Raw genomic sequence first — 20,782 nt, 5'->3', positions numbered from 1 at the left:
AAACCTGCAATACCGCTTGTCTTTCATTCATATATTTTTCAACCATCTCCGTTTTCAATTAAGAAACAAATGGAATTAAATGAGGCACAGGAAATAGTTTAGTTTACTCCTTTAGCACGTCTTCCAAACACGTTCATTGAAATAGGAGGAATAATTATCATCATAAAACTCCCTCCTGTGAACACAAGCTAAATGGGTTGTTGGATATGGAAAGGAATAGAATAGGATCCTTAGGCTAATAAGTAACCACTGTTTTGTTGTATTAAACAAGTCATGTTGTGGGAGACAGCTGTTTGCCTCAGGACATGCTATTATCCTGTGAATCTCTGATATTACAACAGTAGGTTAGCAAAAAAGGCCATCCAAGCTTGATCTCAGAAGCTGCTTAGATGAGGACTATTTTCTCAGTTATGAATAATAACTATTAATAAGGATACAGATTTATTAGGAAACGAAAAGGAAATGAAAAAAGGCAGGCCAAAGTCTGGGAAATGTGACCAAGTGATAGACTGTCACCTACAATTAGTGTGCTAGAGGAGATGTGATGCCAGTAATATGACGTCCAGGTCATGGCAGCAGGCAGCTGTGCAGCCCAGCTTACTTCATTAAAAAAATAAAAATGGAAAGCTCTCACTAATTTGTAAGCCTGCATGCCATGAAAATGGCAGTGAAAGCTGTGAGATTCACACTAGCATTTTAATGGAGAAAAAATCAAGGCTGACTTAGAAAGTAGCAAGTAGGAAGCAGGGTAGAGAATTAATCCTTATCTTGTTTCCTTATGTTTGTTTTGGGTCCAATCCAATTTATTGGATTGCAGGCATGGCTAATCTAGTCTGATAATGTTACTGTATATTCTGCTTTTTAGTTAAAGTTACACACACACGTATATGTATATATCTGATGTTATAGTTTGATAAAGTACTTCCATGTTCATTGTTTCATTTACTCTTCTTAATAAAAACCTTGTGAGATAGGTCATTTCCATTTCAACCATGAGGCATCTGAAGTCCCGAAAGGTTTAGTGACTTGCCCAAGGTTACCCAGCCAGTTGGTAGCAGAGCTAAATCTTGAACTCGGGTCTTCTGAGTTCATTGTCCATTCTGTGGCATTGTGTTGCTTTTCATGGAGCTGCTTTGTAAGCGGGACCTGCTTATGACCCAGTGGAGCTTTACTTCCAAGAATAGTATGGGGGACAGAGGGATGGTGTTTTTTGAATTCCTGACCCCAACGAAAGTGTTGGTACAAGGTCTGACATAATCTTAACTCTCAAAAAATGTTTTTTCAGGCCTGCCGGTTGACGTAGTGGTTGGGTGCGCGCTCTCCGCTTTGGCGGCCCTGGGTTCGTAGGTTCGGATCGCTGGTGCCCACCAATGCACTGCTTGTCAAGCCATGCTGTGGTGGCGTCCCATATTAAGGTAGAGGAAGATGGGCATGGATATTAGCCCAGGGCCAGTCTTCCTCAGCAAAAAGAGGCAGATTGGCATCGGATGTTAGGTCAGAGCTAATCTTCCTCACAAAAAACTAAAAAAAAATGAAAAAACAAATGTTTTTTCCTTCTTTCAGTTTATTCCCTTATGAATATGATTTTTTCAATAGTTTATTCATGCTACATATGTAATTAAAAAAATTGTTATCTTTTAAAGTTTTCCTGTAATTTAATAATCTTTCTAATCATTATTTTAATCACAATAAGGTACATTTCAGCAAGAAAAATATGAATACAGAAGAAAAAAGAAACAATGATAAGCATAGAAATGGATGAATTATGACAATATATATTTAACTATTAATTGTGAAGAAAACCCTTTTTTGTTTCAAAAAAAGTTAAAATGTGTCAGTATTCACAAATTTAAATGGATTAAACTTACCAATTAAAGATGTACATTATCAGATTGGATATTTTTTTTTTTTTTTTTTTTTTTGTGAGGAGATCAGCCCTGAGCTAACATCCGCCAATCCTCCTCTTTCTTTTTTGCTGAGGAAGACGGCCCTGGGCTAACATCGGTGCCTATCTTCCTCCACTTTATATGGGACGCCGCCACAGCATGGCTTACCAAGCAGTGCGTCGGTGCGCGCCCGGGATCCGAACCAGCGAACCCCGGGCCGCCGCAGCGGAGCGCGCGCACTTAACTGCTTGCGCCACCGGGCCGGCCCCCAGATTGGATATTTTTTAATTAGAGAAACCTGAAACAAAACCACACCAGAGGTTGAAAATAAAGGGCAGGAAAAAGGTATATCAAGCAAATACTTATCAAAAGAAAGCTGGTACAGCAATATTAATATTAGATAAAATAGAATTTATGGAAAAAATGATAAATATGAATAAAGAGGGATAATACATCAACCAAGATGCTTTATGAGTTAGGAATTTTAATGTGCCTAACATCATAGCCTTAATTCGTGAACCAAAACTGAAGAAATAAAAGTTAAATTTGACAAATTCATAATCATAATAGAAGATTTTAAATGACTTCAACCAATGGATTAAGCAGACAAAATGAGTAAAGATATAGACAATCTGAAAAGTGTGACTAACAGGCTTGGTTTGTGTTTATTTTTAAAATTCTGTAACTACATAATGTGTATGTGTATTTGTGTGTATGTACAGAGACACACACAGACACGCACACATATATAAGTTCTATACCCAAGAATTGGAGGTATGCAGTCACATGGATTACATGTTAAAATAAGTTGTGCATTTACTAGTTGACAATGGAAGTCTAAACAAATGTCAAAGAATCAATAACATAGATAGAACTATGCCTGTCTACAATGTAGTTTATGTAAAAAGCGGTAAGAAAAGGATAATAAAAACTTTCTATATCCTCAGACATTTAAAAATTCACAGCTATACATTCATGGGTTAAAGAGAAATATTACAGTACATCACAAATTACTTATCACTAACCAGCAATGATAAGAATTGCTTCCAACTGCTCAGATGTGGGGAAAAATAGTCACTTTATTATGTAGAAACTTGGTAGACCCCACTTAAATCTTACGATCACAGTTAACATTAATAAAGCAAAATGGATAGGATGTAGCTAAAAAGGTACTTGCAGTGCATTTAGTTTTAAATATATTTATTAAAAAAAAATTTAAAACCCCGAAAATCAATGAATTAAGTGTTTAAGATGCTAAAAGCAAACAACATTGTTCTAAAAAAGTAGAAAGGAGGTGAGTTGTATAGTTTTTAATAGTCCCAAATCTTACAAAACAGATGCAGCAATTGAAATAGCTAAACCCCAAACCACAGACAACATCTACAACACAATTGAGTGACAAGGTCTCTCTAAGATCTTCACAAATGGGTAGGAACTCACAACTGACAGCTGGAAGATCTGCGTTGTGTCAAAAACTGAGGTAGTAGAAGGAAGCAATGGGGCCTGAGAAGAAGAGAGCTTCCTTAGGAGTCTCCTAGAGAACAAACTTTGGACAATCAATTTAATAGAGGGGCTTCAACATTAGCTGCTAGTAATAACGTCGTTCACCGATGACCACTAACATCACAAAAAGAGGCAGCCAGACTTAGATGTCCCCTGATGGAAGAATACAACTATAAACTTTTGCTAAAAACTTTGGACCTGAATCTGATCAAACCTCTAGATCTAACCACCAAATTTATAGGAACGACAGAGGACAGAGAAACATGTTAAACTATACCATGGAGATGTAATGAGCAAAATCCAGCCTGTGGAAAATTCTACAGCAATTCTACTCAAGATGTGACCGGTGTAATGAAATAAATAGAATAATCACAAGTAAGTAATTAGAAATGTTTAAGCAATGTTAAGTGTTTGGAAATTTTTAAGCCATCGTATTCAAGCATATTATCCATGAACTTCTCTCATAGAACGCATATCAGCTGGTTCAGGTGTTCTTAAACATTCTTGGTGAGTTGCGTGTGCTCAGTCTCTGTAGTAGTTAGGTGCAATGGGACCATGTATCAGTTCGAGACTGACTGGAAATCTAAAACTGTCTCTTCACCATAGACAGTTTGAGAAGCACTGCCCTATGGGATAAATGATTCAATTTCTTCAAATAAATTGCAAAGAAAACAAAAAGGATGGCAGTGGTGCCTACAGATTTAAAGAAAGATCAACCAATCACAATATGTAGATCCTATCAAGAGAAAACATCTTTAAAGAAAAAAACGTTTGAGACCATTGGAAGTTTGAATACTAACTGAATATTTGAATTTAAGGAGTTCTTTTTTATTTTTATTTTTTAAGGTATGATAATGTTATTATATTTTTATAAAGTCATTTTCTTTTAGAGATACTTATTGAACCTGTGAGTGAAATGATTGGATGTCTGGAATTTTCTTCAGAATAATATGGGGATAGGTATTTGGGGATTGGTCATGAATTGTTAATTATTGAAGGTGGGTGTTAGACACATGAGGAATCCTTATCCTTTCTATTTTGCATATGTTTGAAATTTTCCTAATAAAATGTTAAAGAAAAAAACCGAAGGAAAACATTGGGATCAGTCAGTCAGTCAATCAAAAAAAAATATTTGCTGACAGGCCTGGACAGTGGCGCAAGTGGTTAAGTGCGTGCACTCCGCTGCGGCGGCCTGGAGATCGCCTGTTCAGATCCTGGGCGCACACCGAGGCACCGCTTGTCAAGCCATGCTGTGGTGGCGTCCCATATAAAGTAGAGGAAGATGGGCATGGATGTTAGCCCAGGGCCAGTCTTCCTCAGCAAAAAGAGGAGGATTGGCAGATGTTAGCTCAGGCTGATCTTCCTCACAAAAAAAAATAAGTAAATAAAAGAACAACAACAACAAAAAACATTTGCTGAGCGTGAACTGGGATCCAGGACTGTAAGAAGGTATCAAACAGTTGTGAGATGGTCCCTGGTTTCACAGGGAATACAACTATTAAGATTTAAAAAAAACAAGAGGCAGGAACTATTAAACACAATAGCATACATTACATGCAATAGAAGACCAAAACCAAATAAATCTAGAATTAATAGCCTCTCTTCCATCATTCTGAGATGATTTTACAAGTGAGTTTTTACCAAATCTGAAAGCCTCTCTTCCTTCACTCTGAGATGATTTTACACATGAGATTTTACCAAATCTAAAAGAGTTGTATAGACTGTTTCAGAGATTAGCAAAAGAGAAACTTATCAAGCTCATTTTAGAGGTTAGACATCTTAATATACAAACTAGATTAAAAAGAAAATTTTAGAAATTTCATCTTTACATAGATTATTCTCTTTTTTAATGAACAGATATAGAATTATTAAATGAAATGTTTGCAAATTTAATTCATTGGTGTATTGTGTCCTACCACATTATTATTATATATGTATTACATTATACCATATTAACTGATACACAAGGAGAAAAAGGATGTGATCACCTCAATAGATGTAGAAAAGTAATTTGATGGCATTTAATGTTTTATGACAGCATTTGATGACATTAATGACTCATAATAAAAACATTTAGCAAACTAGGAATATAAGGAAACTTCCTTAACATTATAAATGATATTTGTCAAGCGCTCACAGCAAACATCATAAGTAGTGGTGAATCATTATAAGCATTTCTATCAAAATTAGCAACAATTCAGAATTACTTGCCGTCACTGCTTCTATTCATAATTGTGTGGGAAGTTCTAGCTTATGCAGTAAACCAGAAAGAGAAACGGAAGGGTAAAAGCATTGGAAAACATGAGATAAAGCTGCTTCATTTGTAGAAAATTGAATAGAATATGCAGATCAATTTTTAGAACTAATAAGACAGTTCAGTAAAGTTGTTTGGTACAAAGACAATGTAGAAAAAATATGTTTCTTTCCATAACTAATAAGCAATTAGAAAATATAATAGAATAAAAATTTTATTCATAGTACCAACTAAAACTTGGAAGTGCCTAGGTATAATTGTTGCAGAAGGTGCTCAAATTATTTATGGATAAAATTATCAGATATTATTAAAAGACATAAAAGAAGAAGAGAAAAAGGAGAGATATACTATGTTCGTAGATCCATAGGTATCTACAGGAAGGAAAAGTAGGAAAACAATATCATGAAGACGGTGTTTCTCCCAAAATCAATCTATAAATTCAGTGCAAATCTAATCAAAATGTTTATTGTGTATCTTGTAGAAGTTGAAGGACTGATCTTCAAATTCATAGGAAGAGCAAGTTTACAGATAGAACAATTTTTAAGAGTACCACTGGAAGAGGACATGCCTTACCAGGCATCAAGACTTATAATGCTCTAGTTATTAAGATGGTTTAGCATTGGCACAAGGTTAGCGAAATAGAGAATTTTGAAACAACTCTACTCATATTTGGGAATTTATTATCGTATTATAAAATGGAAGTGATGTTAAACAAGTGGGGAGCTGATGGAGTCACATGAACTGCTCTGAGACAATTATCTATATAGGAAAAAGAAATTGCCCTCTACCACACACCAAATGCAAAATTCCATTCTGGATGGATTCACAATCCATTGTGAAAAGGGAGTCTTTAAAACTTAAAGAAGAAAATATAAGATTATTGTTATCACCTTTGGAGCAGAATATGGTATCTTAAAGTAAGAATCCCTAAACAAGAAAAATTCTTAATGGAAAAAATTGTTAAAGTTGACAACATTAAGGTAAAAAACTTCTTCCTAATAAAAGATGTCCTAAATGAAGTTAAAAGACAAGCAACAGGCTGGGTGGTGATATTTGCTGTGTGTATAACAGAAGATTAGTGTTGATTAAATGGAAAGGTTTCGGTATGAAAAAAAGAATCCAATAGGGAAAAGTCTGACGATACCAAGTGTTGGCCAATATGTGGAACCTTGAGAATGCTCTGGGGGAGTATAAAGACCCACACCTGAAATTCCACTCTCACATATATACTTTAGATATGTTCTTGAGTGCTTACGTCAGCAGATAGTTGAGAATTAGCCCAAAACTGGAACAACCCATATTTCTACCAACAGTAGAACAGATAAGTAAAGTGTGGTATATTTATCCAATGCTATGTGTCATATATCTGTGAAAGTGAGTGAATCAAAACTATATACATCAACATGAATGAATATAGAAAGTAGTATTAGACAAAGAAAGAAAGTTACGGAAGCTTATATTGTATGATTGTATTTATGTAAAGTTAAAAAATTTGAAAAATTAACCAATATATTGTTTAGGAGTTCATGCGATATTTGGAAAAGTTAAGGAAAACAAGGGAATAATTAAAACATTCAGTTGGGGCCGGCCCCGTGGCCTAGTGGTTAAGTGCATGTGCTCCGCTGCTGGCGGCCTGGGTTCGGATCACAGGTGTGCACCGACGCACCAGTTGTCAAGCCATGCTGTGGCAGTGTCCCACATCAAGTGGAGGAAGATGGGCACGGATGTTAGCTCAGGGCCAGTCTTCCTCGGCAAAAAGAGGAGGATTGGCATGGATGTTAGCTCAGGGCTGATGTTGCTCACAAAAAAAAAAAAAAAAAAATTAAGTTTTAGTTGTTGCTTCTGTGAGGAGCTGCAAGGGGATTTTGATCAGGTGTGGGCATGAAAGGGGCTACAAAGTTTTTGGTACTGTTCTCTTTTCTGAAAATTGATATGGGTGGTAAGCACACATGTATGTGCTTTTATTATTCTTTAAACATGACAAACACTTTTTATATGAATGATTTATTGTGTAATTTTTTTAAAAGAAAGAAAAATGAGCATAGGGCATTAGCGTATTGATAGAAGAGACACGTGATCAGCCAGTAAACAAGGATCAGCTTTATCAGTAAACAAGAAAATGCAAGTGCAAACAACCAGATATTATTTCAAACCCATCAGATTAGCAAAAATTAATAATCCTGACAATACCAAGTGTCTAGAAGAACCATAAATCTTATACCTTTCTATTGGGAATGTATGTGGTTGCCACCACTTCGTAGAGTTATTTGCTAGTTTCTGATTTTCTTTTTAACTGTAGCCTTTGTGATCTGGCATTTTTTCTTTAAGTTTAAAAAAAAAAAGGGACAGTGGGCTCTATTTGTACATTGAATACTTTATAGCAGTTAACATAAATCCACTAGAGGTACCTATGTCAGTATGGATGAGTTTTAATACAGTGTTGAGAGGAACAAATTATGAGTAATACTAAGCTATGATATCTTTTTATAGATATTTCAAAATATGGCCAACAATACGTGCTCTCATTGTGTGCTTGTTCATGCTCTTTCTCTGTCTCTCTTTCTGTGTTTTGCTTGCTCTAGCTCTCTATCTTTCTCTACACACACACACACATACACACATCCCAATCACACATATGCAAAAAATGCATGAGAATGATAAACACCAAAATCAAGACAGTGATTACCTGTTAGGTGAAGGGAGGGTGAATGGTATCAGGCATCATCTTTGTTTGCAAATGATGCAAAATGTTATGAATTTTTGGAGTGTACAAAGATTTTGACTCTAAAAAGTTAGAGAACCACTGTTCTTTGGCTTCAAAACTAAATTTTTAGAAAACATTTATTTTGCAAAGAATAGCAGATTTCATGTGTTTGACAGACCCACCAGAAGGAGCCCATACAATCCTGTATCTGTTTAATCTGATTTTAAAATATTAATTAAAATGTGCATACCTGGACCAGTGCTCAAAGAAGCTATATTTTCATTCTGTCCCCGGAGATGCCTTGTTCTGTTTCACCAGCTGTGCCCTGTACACGGTTCCTGCGAATGTGCTCAGGGGCTGTGTAGGAGGCAGACATTCTGCAGTTTATTCTTCACTGTTGGCTGCAGAGTCTTTGTTTCCTTGGTGTGTCTTTATTCTCCATTGATGAGTTCTTCCGGGTTAGTTTTATCCAGGGCCTTTCTGTTACACGCACACATAGGCAAGCAATACTTTCTCCTGAGTTTAAGATTATTTATGATGCGCCTTCCTTCCTTCCTATTTCTGTCTTCAGTATTATAAAAAAAAAAACTTCTAAATGCTTCTTTTTTTTTTTTTTTGTGAGGAACATCAGCCATGAGCTACCATCCATGCTAATCCTCCTCTCTTTTCTGAGGAAGACCAGCTCTGAGCTAACATCTATTGCCAATCCGCCTCCTTTTTTCTCCCCAAAGCCCCAGTAGATAGTTGTATGTCATAGTTGCACATCCTTCTAGTTGCCGTATGTGGGACGCGGCCCCAGCATGGCTGGAGAAGCGGTGCGTCGGTGCGCGCCCGGGATCCGAACCCCGGGCCGCCAGAGAGCGCGTGCACTTTACCGCTAAGCCATGGGGCTAGCCCGCTTCTTTTTTTTTTTTGAACTTGAAGAATATGTGTATCTATCTTGTCCCTTGTCCTCTGGTCTAGTAGTTCTCAAACTTGAGTGTATTAACAAGTCCTGGTCCATGACCAAGTTTTTGTTGATCTTACAAGAAAACTGAAAGTATATGAGCAATGTAGCAAGTTTTACAAAAGTATATTTATTCACTTTAAAGGGTTCTCCCTTGTCCTGAGATGATTTCCTTGCTACTTTCTTGAATGTTTTTTTGTGAAGTTGATGGTTGATAGTATTTTAAAATATGCCTGTACTTGGCAAAATAAAGCATTGGCAACCTTTTTCTTAGTCCATAGAATTCTTTGAAATTTTTGTTGGTCTGTGAAATACAAAACTTTAGGTCTTGATAAATGAAGACATATATTATGGAGAAGTTGTAAATATTTCATAATTAATATATAATTCATGAATATTCACATAGAAACAAATGTTTTTGTAGAAGAGATGAGTGAAGGTATACAGAGAAGTTAGCTTTTGGTATGATTTTGACCACAACACATTACTAAAATACTGCTACATCAAGATGTCTGTGTCAAGTTCCTATCCCATCCCATCCCACCCCCCCTTTTTAAAAATAATCACTGTCATTCACCATTTCTTCCTAAAGGAGTGTGGTTAAGGGATTCCCCCCATAGATTGTGCTCCTTGCCTGTAATGATTCAATCCTAGTTGAGTGCATATTCTGCATTTTGAACAATCTCTTTGGCATCCTTTGTGGTTCATCCTTGTTAGAAAAACACTCTCATTTATCATTAGAAAATTTCATTTTTGCTCCCTTTGATATTCTCTCCCACTTTCCAGATGGTTCATTAGAACCCTCCTGTTCTTGGGCTTCTTTTTCTGAGCTTCCCCACTGTTACTCTTGTGGTAAGCCAAGGGTAGTCTCTTTATTCCTGCTTTCTGCCCCGAATCACTTTTCTATTTTTCAGTGAAGGACAGAGTTTTATTCTTCACCATGTGGTTGTTGGGTTCCCTTAATAGCCTCATGCAGAGGGGCTTTATTGAAGACATTTTTATTTGGCCTTGATAGATTATAGTCACTGTGTTTCCCTAATCTCTTTAAAATCTTTTAGGATGGACTCCCCCTGTCAAAGACACACTTAAATTGAAATGACTTTTCTTTTTTATAATTCTTTTTCTCTACAGTGAAGTGAAAGGCAACTGGTCACAGCCAGGATTCCATGATATATTGGATTTGAGTAATACCTCATTATTGGAGGACAAAGAGGGGTTTGGAGAACCATTTAAAGAGAGACCGGTCTCTGTTTTCTGTGGCACGGAGCTTTCGCAGATAATTAGTTCTTGCTTATGACAAGATAGAAACTAATAGTCTCCTAGCCTGAGACCCTATCACCAACCTATAGCATTATTGCCCACGACCTCATTGAGCTTTCAGCACTTACTGCCTTGAACTGTTTGTGTATGTCTGGTATCTCCAACTAGTTAGTCAATTCCTTAAGAGTACCACTCTATCTTTGTGCCTCCTCTCTCTAACCCGGGATCCTGCACAGAGTAGCAGTTGGTAAATTTGGCACTCAGATGTCTCCCTTGTTCTGGTCTGCCAACTTCGGTGCCAAAGATGGAAGCTAACATAGTTAACTGCATGGCAGTTCACCTGTCAGCTTTTCTATTTGGGCATTCTTACAGCACTTTCTCATGCTTCAGCCTTCCAGAAGAGCATGTATATCAGTCAGGGCCAGATTGCAAAACAGAAACTACACAGTAACTAGATCAGGGAAAGCTTAATAAGTATAACACAGAGAATTGGGGTAATGAGAGATTGGCTGGTAAGAAGCAGAGGACTCTAGAGGGCACAGAACTAACAGATACAGGAGCAGCTGCTACTCCTAGGACTGACATGGAGCCTCTAAGGAAGAGCCCCTCCCCCATTCTCCCAGCTGTGGCTCACTGGATGGCAGAGGTGGTAGTGGTTTCATGCTGGTGGAATTGCTGGATAGCCATACTCTGGAATTTGCTGGAAATCTGCTTTCTGAGGTACTGCAGGGAAAGCAGTTTTGGGGGAGGTGTCTTGCAGGAAGCAGTCTGCTATGAAACTGTTTAAGAAGGGCAGTGGGGGAAGCAGCTGGCCTGGCCACTGCAGGAGCGCTGGGGAGCTGAGTGCTGCTGCTTGCAGGGCACACAGATCCAGAAAGAATCTCTACTGTCTCTCCAGCGACCTCTACTGACAGAGCTTAACACTGTGCCAGCTGGAAAAGGAAAAATAGTTAAAGGGCCCAACTCACTTTTCACAGAGCAGTCAGTGAAGGATTGATTCGTGGCTGAGAGGGAATAAATTGATGACTGGCACAGTCAGCTTGCTCCCTTTCCTGAATATCTAGAAATCTTTAGGGAGATAGGTTGTTATTCACCCAATAAATGTGTTGCTAGGGAAAGTCACATTTACGGAGGTGAAAACATTTGTTCTTGATTCTAACTTAAAATTTCTGAATATAATTTAGGTAGAGGGAAGCTGTCTAGTTATTGGTTCTTAGTACATGGAATGTATAAAGGATAGAGGATGGTTTGAAGGGTAAAAGCTTGTGCTCGTGTACCAATATATCATCCAGAGAAAAGCAAATGAATATCTTCTTCATCTCATTCCTCCCAGATCTCAAGAAAATTATGACCATTTATAGTCTACATTTGCTGTTGGAGACCAAGAGGGTCTCATTAGGTCTTACTGAATCCACTTAATTACAGTAACAATATTTTTTGTACTAGCTGAAATGATGTATGAAAGTAGCAAAAATATTTTCACAGTGATATTATGCTCTTTCACAGTAGACTTCACACCTTGCTAGAGACCATATTTCTTTGCTTGGTGTGCATTACTGGAAGCTACTTGTATGGATGGAGTGGTGTAATTTCACGTTTTGTGCTTGGTAGGTGCAGGTGGGGTGGTAATGAGAGGGAGTTTTCTTTACCAGCCAGCCTCAGGGTGGGCTAGCACCCTGTGACACTCACATCTCATTGAACTACATGTTTAGATTCCTAAGTCTACTCTTAGATTTAAAAGATAACACTCCTACTGTTTGACTGATAATGTTCCGTTTAACAGGTACTTTAAGTATCTTCTTTCCAAGGCTTTGTCTTCGAAATCTACTGTCTAATGTCATCCTCCTGACTCATCCTGGGGTAGGTCTCTGTGAAAATTGTCAACTTGTTAATATGAGTGAATTTGAAAGACAAAATAGAGTTTTCTTAAATTAGATACATTATCTAAATGCAATGCTATTTTTCAGCTATATAGAGACTTTCTATAATATATATGATTGATAGCATTTAATCATAGGCAGGATTTCTATGCTTTTTCTTTTACCGTTTGAGAATCTGATGAGAGATTTGGACACTGTCCACAAATACATACACGCGTGCACACATACAGGCTTTTGTATTATAGCTTAAGGGAGTATTGGATTAGATTATGAAATTAGAAGTCAGTGTCAAGGAGATCAATCTCCATGTTGGTAATTCCCAATCTGAGTGTGTAGCAAATTGAAAAATACTGTTGTTCTTTATTCTCTTAGCAATTCTCTCTCTTCCCACTTCTGCTGCTGCTTTATAATACTTCTCTTGGATCACATTGCCATGCTGGGATTATGTTTGGAGGCGGGTTACATAAACAGCAGCAGAAGTTAGGGTTAAGTTAGCTATAGGAAGGCAGAGAATGCTGCCTAACTTGAGAATGACCAGATGATTGGGGTGATTTGAGGATCGGAGTTGAAGTCAGGAATTAAGAGTCACAGGCTGCCTAGCAACAGGAGGGTGAGTTGAATGTGTTTGGGGAAGCCAAGGGAACAATTTCTGCCGAAATCTGAGAGCCTCTGTCCTGAGGCAGGGAACATTCCTAAGTAGTGGTCATTCCAGATCCAAAAAATGGAAATAGTTATTCTATGTTTAGAAAGCTCATAAAGCAGAGAGCTACCTAGAGATTGGACTCAGGTACAGAGTTGAGTGACATGGATCTTGTGGGGAGCACATCTTATGACACATCCAGTGAAAGGTGACTCTTGGAGACCTGTTATGTATTGGGGTTTAGGTAATTCATTGTATGTATTGTTTAAGGATTATGACCTAGGCTTAAATCAAAATAGAGAAGGATTTACATTAGACAAATGGAAAGAATAACTTTCTCACCATAGGATCCTGAGTGAGAGACTGATTTTCAAAGGGAATTTGGGTTACCTTCTGCAGGGTGACAATTCTCAATATTTTAAAGACATGGACTCTTAGATAACAGCCCCTCAGTTCAGTTGCTCCAACTCTTTTACTTTTTCAGTGCAAAAACAACTCTGTGATAGCAATCATGTGTCATTTCATGGAAATTTGGTAGTGGAACCATGTGGAATATATATCCGTCTGCTTTGGCAATAGTGGTATAAGTGATTCTTATCTGAACTACAGTGTCTTAAATGTAATTTTAAAATCTAGTTGTTAGATGGTGATTCCGTCATGCATCAATATATGCTGTAGTGTTTATCAAGGAACCCACAATCAATTCTTCCAAAATGATACAACTAATAATGATTTATTGTTAAAAAGCTTTACCAGTATTTGAAATCTGCAACCAACCTAGGATGCCATTGAAGATGTACTAATAATTTCCTTCTTGTGAATTGTGGTGCTTCCAACTTTCGAAATGTGTTCCAGGGCTATGGGAGCTTTTTGGTGTTGTCTGTTTGTATTAAACAGAATCAACAGGGTGTGTGTGTGTGTATGTGTGTATGTGATTTATATAAAGAGATTTATTATAAGGAAGTGGCTCACTTCCTTACATGGAGGCTGAGAAGTCCAGACGAAGGAGAGCCAGTGGTATAGTTTCAGTCTGAGTCCAAAGGCCTGAGAAGCAGGAGAGCCAATGGTGTAAGTTCCAGTTCGAATCTGAGTCTGAAGGCAAGAGAAGACAGGTATCCCAGCTCAAAGACAGGCAGAGAGAAAGAATTTTTTCTTACTCAGCCTTTTATTCTATTCAGATCTTCTCCAGATGGGATGAGGCCCACTCACATTGAGGAGTGCAATCTGCTTTACTCAGTCTGCTGATTCAAATGTTACTCTCATCTGGAAACACTCTCATAGACACATTCAGAAATAACATTTAACCAAATATCTGGGCACCCTGTGGCCCAGTTAAGTAGACACGTAAAGTTAACCATCACACAGTTCTTGGGCAGCTAGACTTTGTAGTGGAACGCTGAGAGTCCCCAGTCAATACTAATAACTCTTCAATTTTGTTCTATGAATGTCACATTTTAGAAACTCTTATAAACTACTTAGTCAGTTACTAGTGAATAGCCTTTATTTATACATAAAAGTGTAAAAGTTTGGAATTATGCATTTTTCGCCCATCAAGATTGAATAAAGGACTTGAACTTTTGAGTTGTTGGCTCTCAGAGCCCATCTGTGGGCCTTGGCATCATATATGCAAAATGTTTCTCGTAGCAGTTCTTGTTATTCTGGAAATAACACCAGCTTTTGAGCTGGTGAGAGGGAGTCAAATTCTGACTCTGTAGTCACTCTCTGATGATGTTAGATAAGTTATTTAACCACTTTGAGCCTCAATTTCCTTAATTAAAAAGAACAACTCCTTAGTTGTGGTTAAAGAACCTAGCATGATGCCTGACGAGTGGGAGGTACTCAGCAAATGTTAACTTCCCTACATATCCCCTTATATTTATCTTAAAAATAGACGTCTTTCCTTTTCATATTGGTTAAGTATAGATCTACCTGTATGTCATCAACATGAATCAGTTATCTCGTGGGGCCTACGTGTTAGATCTGATCTACTTTTTTTTTTTAAGCTACTGCTACCTTTTCTGTTGACTGGTTAGTAATATGTCTTCTGTAATCTTCCTTTAGAGCAGGTGATAGAGTTTAGATGGAGGCTTGGTCCTGTTATATTTCATCTACTGACATCATGAATGAGCTGTATAGCCTACCTGAAGAAGAAAATGCAATCTCTTTCTCTCTGTTTTATCTGTCGTCATGGCCTAGGAAGAGGACGATGAGAGATCACAATTTTAGTTGACAGCAGAAAGGATGATGTTTTCTCCTTCTTTACATGGTGGTTGTCATGAGAATCAGTTCACGTCAGGACAGGGTGTTTTTTTGCCATTGTTGCTTTTTGCCTCAACACATCCAGACATTTAATCTCTCGTGTAGTTTGTGTACAGCTTCATGTAACTTCCTTGCTTTGACGGATTGAGTTTCTGATGTTTTCTCTGTATAGGCTAGAGCTTGGCAGAATATTAGTCTACTTCCTTCTCCCCTTGGCACCCCTAGGAGAACCCCTAAGAGAAGAAAAGTGTTGAAAAATATACTTGCCATGATATGTCGGTTAATGAAAGCGGGTCGAACAACTGACCAGATTTCTAAAATACCCAGAAGCCTTCGGCCATATTTTTGGGGAGTGGGAGGAGGCAGAAGTCAGTGGTGATAACTCTCTGACATTGCTGCAAAGGGAGTGCAGCCTCGGCGCAGGCCAGGAAAACAGCTGTGTGGAGTCACATGGGCACTAACTTGCTGTCCTGAGGATTTTCCTGATCCTGGCTTCCAAAGAACATCCATTTTTGTCACTAAGCAAGGAACTGAATAGCCCCTATGATATATTAGTTTTCTCTCATGGAGGCTTAAATGAAGGGAGATTTGGAAAGACCTTGCTGTCCAGCGGGGACCTGTTTGAGTTTGTGAATGAAGATCTAGTGTAGGGGGTTTCCTGAGAAAGCTTAGACTGAAAACATCTGAACTTGTCCTTTTGAAAATGGAGCTTCTTGTCTTGTATGGCACCCTTGACAGCCAATATTTTGTTCAGCTGCCTGGCAGAAGTTGCTTTTCAGCCACCAATGTATTTTTGTAGCATCTTTCACCACAGAACATTGACTGTTTCAAATCTCTTCCCATTACTTCACTGGCACAAAATCTCATGGCAAGGAGAGGAAATGAAGCAAGCAGCAGGGAGAAAATAAAGTCTGCTTTTTGCAGCACAGAGCTTTAATGCATTCCCTCCCCTGTGCTAATTTCTGTAACTTGATTAATTGGCATGTGGTGTGTTACAGAAAATCCAGGGAATGACAAAACTGATTCAATATCAATTAGCTAAAACAGGAACAGCCTTCCACAGAGACCCTAGCACAGAGTTGTATTTAACTGGGCCCTTTCAAACACAAGTCTTCTGAAATGATGAGCAGGAGAAGATGTCACTTACAGGCCAGTTGTTTAAAGAAATTAAAAACTGTGGAAATTAGTAGCTGAAATCCACTTGGATGAGTCTGTTATCCCGTTAATATGTCTGTCTGTTCATTTCACTAAGACATCCCAATCCTTTCTCCAAAGTGATTTGAATACTTAATATTTGCTGAAATGCTTTATTTGGATTTGAATAACATAATTGAATTTGCTTGCTGCATTCAGGGGAAATGAAGGCTTGGGAGTTCCTATGGTAAGATATGTAAACGTGCTTATTTTTAGAAGTGATTCTTACTTATTTCTCTGTCTGTAAACCAAGAACTAATAAGCAGTGAGCCTGCCAAATATATGAGGCGGTATTCATTAGAATTCCAGGCTTTATCTGTGACTCTCCAGGTGACTGGCTTGTTCCTGGGGCTCAGAGGTGAACTGCTTAGTGGCAAGTTTTGGTTGAGCTGAATTGGATATAGTTTGCCTTTGTGTTCGGATACGTGTGTTCTTAGGAACTTCATCCTAAACAGGATTTTCATAAAAGATCCTAGGTGCTGTTCCTTTTGTTTACAGCCTAGTGAGAGAGACAGATAAACCAGAAACTCTACGCAACGCAGTAAGCACAGTGAAAGAGATATGGCCATGGCACAGAAGAAGGAAATCTTTATCGCAGGGGGTACTAATAGAAGGCTTACCAAAGAATCTTAAAGAGAAATTTGAAGTTATCCAGGCAGAGAAGGAGCACTGTGTTCCAGGTAGTGGGAGTGGCAGATTTGAAGGCATGAAGATACACAAGAGTGTGATGAAACTCTGGAGCATGCAGAATCGTGGAGTGGCTGGAGCATGGGGAATATTGGAAATGAAGTTAGAGAGAACAGTATAAACTGCTTCATGAAGGACCTTCTATGTAACTTTTTGGAATTTGAGCTTTAGTTTAAAAAGAATGAGGAGCTTTTAATAATTTTTAAGCATATGAGTGATGCAGTTACATTGGCATTTTCGAAAAATAATTCTGCGGGATAGCCTGTGGAATGGAGCAGTATAGGATGAGATTGGAGGTGAAGAGCCTAGGTAGAAGATTATTTCTAATCATCTAAGAGAGAACTAATGCAGGCCAAACCAAGGAAATGGCAGGGATGACAGATACGAAAGGATGGACTTGAGAGATGTTAAGGAGGTGGAATTTACTGAATTTGGTGGCTGCGTGTAGGGAAGTGAGGGAAAGGGAAAAGCAGTTGAAAAGAACTCTTGGGCTGCTTTCTTGGTGCCATTCCCAGAGTTAGGGATCACAGGAGGAGAAGTGTGTTTTGGGGTGGGGGTCAGGAGAGCTAGTTGAGTTTGAGATATGTTTAGGTGGAGGATTTGCAAATGGGATATCCAGTTGGCAGATGCATATATGTGTCTGGGCCCCGGCACAGTCTTCTAGGATGGAGATGGAGATTTATGATCCATGAGTACATAGATGTAGTTGCAGCTATGAGTGTAGATGTATCATCTAGAGGAGAGTAAGCAGAGTAAGAATAGTGTACAAAGCTGAAAACGAGGCCTGTGGAGTACAAATAGTTAGCAAGAGGAAAGGAAGGAAAGGGAAGCTGTGAAGAAGACAAAGAAGGAGTGACCAGCTTACCTGTGAAGAGGAGAGAGGGTAATTGTAACATGAAATGGGATTAGAGGGAGTTTTGTTGCTTTCATGGACTGTTTGTTTAAAGAGAAGACTTGAATACGTCTACTGAGGAGAAAGAGTCAGAAGAGAGATTAAAGGTATAAGAGAGATGGGATGATTTCTAAGTAAGAAGTTTAAGAACACGGAAAGTGATGGGATAGGGTCTATCCAAGTCTCTGGGAGAGGGGTTAGTAACGCCTAGAGCCTGACCAGAGGAAGGTGCAATTTTTTTTTTTTTAGAGCTCAGGTGGACATGAGGGATTAAAGCATGACTGCGAAGGCAAATGCATTTATGAAGGGTAATGGAAGGCTGGAAGTTGCAGGGGTTCTTATCTGATGGCTTCACTTTTCTTAGTAAGGAAGACAGCAAAGCCAATTTTTATTTTTCCTAGTGAAAGTAGTGTAGGTGGGATGGACATTTTAAGGAGTGAGAAACGTGATTAGAGTAGTCTCTGAAGTTAATTGGAGAGAACAGCTAATACTTCTCCAAGATTTGGTTCTTGACTCAGCACATGCTTATAGAGGCAGTTGTAGATTAATCAAGTAATTAAGAAGACATGTAGGAAGCATCTGCTATTCAAGGCCCAGTGATGATGGTCCTTACGCTGAGCTCACGCCTGTTACACAGAGCCCTTTCCTGTCACTCCTAGTGGGTTAAAAATCAGGGTAGCCTGTCTGCTTTCACAGTAAGAGTTTGAAATGGTGCTCTTTGGGCTTTAGTCTCTCTTTAGCATGCTGACCTCAATCAGAGGAGTAATTTGGTCCCTACATTCAATTTTTTAATAAATTTTTTACTTTAGAATAGTTGTCGATTTATAAAAATTTGCAAAGATAGTACAGAATTCCTGTGTACCCTGCACCTAATTCCCCGTTATTGACATCTTACATTAGTATGGTATATTTGTCACAATTATTGAATGAATTTTTATATATTATTACTCATATTTATTTTTATTTCTTTATTTCCAAACCTTTTTGCTGTGGCCTTTTCAATTATCTTTGCCAGTGGGAGGAGCAATTTTTTACTGATAATTCAGAAATTTGAGTTGAACCAATAATTTAAACGGCTTCCCTTACTGTGTCTTTGGGATTGTCTTATCTTAAACCCTTCTTATCTCTTTGAGAAATCATACAATTCAGGGAAAAGAAGGCTCCAGAGAAAAATAAGTATCAACTGGAATTTTATCAAGTCAGTATGACTCTGGTGTCAGTTACATGTGTCTTTAATTTAAGAAGTATTATTATCTAGTAAATGCAGTTTGTAAAACAAAAATCTTGTTAAAAATGGGTTCATGAGCGGGCTGGCCCCATGGCTTAGCGGTTAAGTGCACGCGCTCTGCTACTGGCAGCCCAGGTTCGAATCCTGGGCGCGCACCGACGCACCGCTTCTCTGGCCATGCTGAGGCCGTGTCCCACATACAGCAACTAGAAGGATGTGCAACTATGACATACAACTATCTACTGGGGCTTTAGGGGGACAAAAGAGGAGGATTGGCAATAGATGTTAGCTCAGGGCTGGTCCTCCTCAGCAAAAAGAGGAGGATTAGCACGGATGTTAGCTCAGGGCTGATCTTCCTCACACACACACAAAAAAAAGTTAAAAAAAAAAATGGATTCATGAGGGATGAATAATGAAGAGTGTTTTTTTGGTGAAAAGATCGTGCACCATCACCAGTGATAACACAATTCCCTATCCTCTTTGCCTCTAGGTGGCACTGATTTTATACTGGCCTATAATTTTTAAGCTATACAGTTTGGAATAAAAATGTCTGTTCTGGTTAGCATTACATCTTTGTTCACTAGCGCATTCTCCGTTTTCACTTCCCGCTGAGCAGAACACACAGCTAGGAACCTCTTTTATTTCCTGTAAGAGTCCAGGCATAGCAAAGTCATTAATGAGTGATGTGGAGTTTGTTGATAATTTTGTAAGTAAGGAGGAGAGCATGTGTATCTTGTAATCTCCAGTGAAATAATTCTGAAAATTTTTGAATGAGCCTGTCTCTTCTCTCCAAGTCCCTTATTCTCTTGTTGGTGGGGAGTTGTTGTTCTGAGCCATTCCTCCAGGTAGAACTTAATTCTCTGGCACTCACTTCCCAGCACCAGGAAATTTTAAAATCCTTCAAAAAGAAATCTTTGTCATACAGACAACTATCTTGTATTCCATGGGCACCTTTGGGTTTTCACTTCCCAGCCTTATTGTCCTCACCCAAACCCCACCCCACAGTGCTCCCATCTGCCAAAGAATTCTCTTTACTTGTTACTCAGACTATTGTTTTTAATTTTTTTCCATCTAATTAAGCTGGTGGTCTTTTGAGTCAGATCCTTTGTAATAGAGTCATACAGCTAAATTAAACAGTTTTTAAAATATTAACTTACAGAAATGTTTTATGACTGTAGGCGTAGCTTCATTTTAAGACCAAGCACATCAAGCCAGCCAGAATGTCATATGGATACTATGGTTGAGATTCTGAAGCTCCACCTCCTCAACCTTCTCTTCCTCCTCTTCCTCCTTCCCCTGCTCCTTCCACTTCCCTCCTCTTCTTCTTTATTAAATACTGGTTTGCATAGCCTGAATTCATTGTTATCACCTATTTTCTTTCTTGTACTCAACCTGTCTACTTAAACTATTTTATTTGGCTGTATCACCCAGCAGTATTGTTCTGTTAAC

At 38.4% G+C, this 20,782-nt stretch overlaps 1 protein-coding gene across 6 annotated transcripts in view; it reads left to right on the top strand.

Annotated features, from left to right (window-relative positions):
• FARS2 (phenylalanyl-tRNA synthetase 2, mitochondrial) overlaps window positions 1–20,782 on the top strand; it is a 503,346-nt gene that overhangs the window by 113,416 nt on the left and 369,148 nt on the right. The gene's annotated exons all lie outside the window — the stretch shown is intronic.

The sequence above is a fragment of the Diceros bicornis genome, chromosome 14 (assembly GCF_020826845.1).
Source record: "Diceros bicornis minor isolate mBicDic1 chromosome 14, mDicBic1.mat.cur, whole genome shotgun sequence".
Lineage (NCBI taxonomy): Eukaryota > Metazoa > Chordata > Mammalia > Perissodactyla > Rhinocerotidae > Diceros > Diceros bicornis.
The sequence above is the reverse complement of the archived record's forward strand: the minus strand, read 5'-3'. Positions and strand labels throughout refer to the sequence as shown.